This window comes from Cynoglossus semilaevis, chromosome W (assembly GCF_000523025.1).
Source record: "Cynoglossus semilaevis isolate Cse_v1.0 chromosome W, Cse_v1.0, whole genome shotgun sequence".
In the NCBI taxonomy this organism is placed as follows: Eukaryota; Metazoa; Chordata; class Actinopteri; order Pleuronectiformes; family Cynoglossidae; genus Cynoglossus; species Cynoglossus semilaevis.
Window position 1 is genome coordinate 1,289,668 of NC_024327.1, and position 3,490 is coordinate 1,293,157.

Sequence of the window (3,490 nt, forward strand, 5' to 3'; positions counted from 1 at the left end):
TTTTGACCCGTACTGTATAAATCCACTCAAAACAGTCAAAAAACAGGTTAAATCAATAACATCTTTATTTTAGATTATATAAACATTTATAAAAGAGACATAACAATACATTTTTAACTTCAACACTATATTTCAAAACTATTTTGTTGAAGTTTTTCCCTCTGCATGTTTTTTTTTTCATTTAACTTGCCCCTTTTTCTCACATTTTCAATGTTCAACATTTTCAATGCTCTCCGCATGATGGAAAGAATGTAACTGTGTGCTTTTTGCAGATGTAATTCTTGCATTTCACACAAGAGGTACTTGTTTTACTGTCCTCTCGGGAAGGACAGACCTGGCATCTTTTCCGTTTCTTTACACCTGTGTCCACTAGATCCATTGCAGATTGGTTGGATGACCTGACCTTGACCTTTTCAATGACAGCTGCAGCTGCTGGGGATCGAGCTGGCCTGGGTCGCTTCTGGATCTTGGGAGTGACAAGTGCTTTGCCGAGTTCTTCCAAGAAAAGCCGACGTCGGTACAATTTGCCGGCATTCCATTGCTGGTTGATTTCAGTCCACAGGACATAGGCATTGTAAGCAGACACATCGACAATGTTGTAAAAAATCACCAAGGGCCAACGTGCAGTCTTGCGCTGGCAACTGTATGTTGCTATGACTTTGTCCAGATTGTCAACTCCTCCTTTGGTGGAGTTGTAGTCCAGGATCATTTGTGGCTTCATGTCTTCTCTTGTGCTCAGAGATGCATCTGTATGCATTGTGCTCATTACAAGAATGTTCTTGTTTCTCTTTGGGCAGTATGAAACAACTGTTGCTTTCTCAGTGAAAACAAATATTGAGGAATACAGAGGTCTGCCCTGCATCTTCAGAATTTCACTGGGAAGTTCTGGCTTATTTCTTCTGATTGTTCCCAACATAGTCAGCTTTCTCATCTGAAGTTCATCTCCAAGGCGGCAGGATGTAAAGAAGTTGTCACATGTGATGTTATGACCTTGCAACCCTTCACTCATCTCCAGCACCACACGCATCCCCTGATTCTTCTCAGATGCTCCTCCAGGTAGCTTTCCAGTATACACTTGCATATTCCATGCATAGCTAGATTTTTCATCACAGGCTACCCACATTTTGATGCCATACTTGGCAGGCTTGTTGGGCATGTACTGTCTGAAAGGACAGTGGCCCCTGAATGGCACAAGCGTCCAGGTCAAAATGACCCACAACATCATCTTTGTATACAAACTCTGCACATACGTTCCACTACACATCAAAGTGTCCAGATTTTACACACCAGTTCATGACCCTAGATGAGGAAAAGTCACACAATTTCATGGACACAAGATATCAGGTGAAATGTCAGACATTGTTGCTCGAAAGATTGGCCTTCCGTACTCTTCATCCCATAGACTTGCTGTTGCTTCCCCCTTTGACCTGTACACTCCAGCTAATACCAGAATTCTAATGTAAGCATGCAAGTCAGTCTGATCCATTGGCTTCCATTTCTCCTGAAATACACGCCTCCCCTCCAAGTTGGTCATTTCCAGTATAATCCTCTCTATTGGTGGGGATATGAACAGCTGAAATGCTGATTGAATATCATCAACTCATGTGACAACAAATCTTGTAGGACCAGGAGTCATCTTGATGACATTGGAAGATGACAGTCTACCTTGGCTTTGGTGTGGTGATGTTGACCATTTTATGTTACCATCTTTAGATGCCCATGTCCCCTCTGTGGATAATGATTGCTGCATTCCTTGGCTTTCATCTGATGGAGACACAACAACAGGCTCGTCCTCTGAATCCTCCTCATCGTTGGAAAATTGACAATCTGGATCATCAATTACATTGTCCTCGGTCTCTGAAATCTCTTCCTCTACATCACTATCCCAGTTCAAAATATGTGATGAAGCTTCTTCAGCTGTAAACCTTCTGGAGCTCATTTTTGGTGTGTTTGTCAAAGAGATGGCATGAGAAAAGTGACAAGGACGAGGGAGAGAAAGTCCCTCCTCGACACACACGTGGGTCTCTGGCAGTTAAAATACAATTAACTGGGCAGTCAAAATAAGCACACACCTAAAATACAATTAACTGGGCAGTCAAAATAAAGTACACCAAAGAGGCATGTTTATTTTGGATCTGTACAGCTATTTACCCACATAAAAGTGTCTGGGTCAAATTGACCCACAACATCATCTTTGTATACAACCTCTGCACATACATTCCACTACACATCAAAGTGTCCAGATTTTACACACCAGTTCATTAGCCTAGATGAGGAAAAGTCACACAATTTCATGAAGAAAAAGAAAGGATAACCCATACTTTGGTCAACACAAAAACCGAAATGGGTCAAATTGACCCTTAACATAATATAAGGGTTAAACAAAGGAATATCTACAGTACTAAGATGAGTGCTGGTGTACTACTACTGAACAACACTGCTGTCATTCTCATCTGTTTAACTACACACGTTCAAAGTAGTGTGAACCTTATCACTAGATGTGTTTGCATGTATGTACACACAATTACACACACGCGGAACTCACACTCACTGTCCAATAAAGAGCTGGTAGAAGTGGTGTGGAAAATTCAGAGTAGACATGGAAGTATATTATGGTGTGTCACTGTGGTATAAAACTCCTTCTCACTACTACACAATACTAGTATTGTGAGGGAAGTTACAATGACACAACGTCATGTGTAACATGGCGACCAGAGTGAATGCAATGAGTAGACTCTGCGGTGCTCAGAGTGTGGGAACGCTTCAGGCCAAACAAACACCCCAGTGGATTTTGGGTAGAGATGTGTAATGTTGAGGAGGTATAGGCAAACACTGAAGACCACCGCCCCCTGCAGCTGGCTGCAATCCCAGGGTGTGACCCTATTCACCTCTATTGTCCGGTTGGGCTCTGCCCTAACACACCGGTGCCCACCCCGAAAGAACACACACACAAATTAAAACCTTTTCCTCTGATGTCTGCAAATAACATTTGTATCGGGTGTGTGTGAGAGCAACAATTAATGGACAGACAGTGGAATCCAGAGACTGGATAGGTCCAGAGAGGCCTTAAACTCCCACTTTCAGCCCATGAACCAGCCGTTGTAGCACACAGTCAGATGCCAGAAAGAAAAAGTCCCTTATTCATCCCACAATGGGGGAATTCACAGTGTGAACAGCGTCACATAGGAGGCGCCATTTAGTATGTGGTTCCTCTGGGGCATTGTTCTCAGTTATTGTCAATCATACCCCCTTGTGGATAGAAATGTTTTCACGCCCCCCTCACCCCTCCGACCAACACCCCCTGCGAATTGAAATACTATTGAGAACCTGATAACATGTAATTTTTATCTGTACAAACCACTGTATGAGTTGCTGCCACCTAGTGACTGGAGGCTTGTTATCATTCAAGCATTACAGCAGCGGTACACTTATGTCCAGCGTGTCATATTCCATTGGAATACGCCCCCACTGGCACCTCAGTATGCCCCCC

At 43.1% G+C, this 3,490-nt stretch overlaps 1 pseudogene; it reads right to left on the minus strand.

Annotated features, from left to right (window-relative positions):
• Positions 1 to 223: 223 nt before the first annotated feature.
• On the minus strand, positions 224 to 2,052 carry LOC103396897 (piggyBac transposable element-derived protein 4-like; annotated as a pseudogene).
• Between the last annotated feature and the right edge of the window lie 1,438 nt (positions 2,053 to 3,490).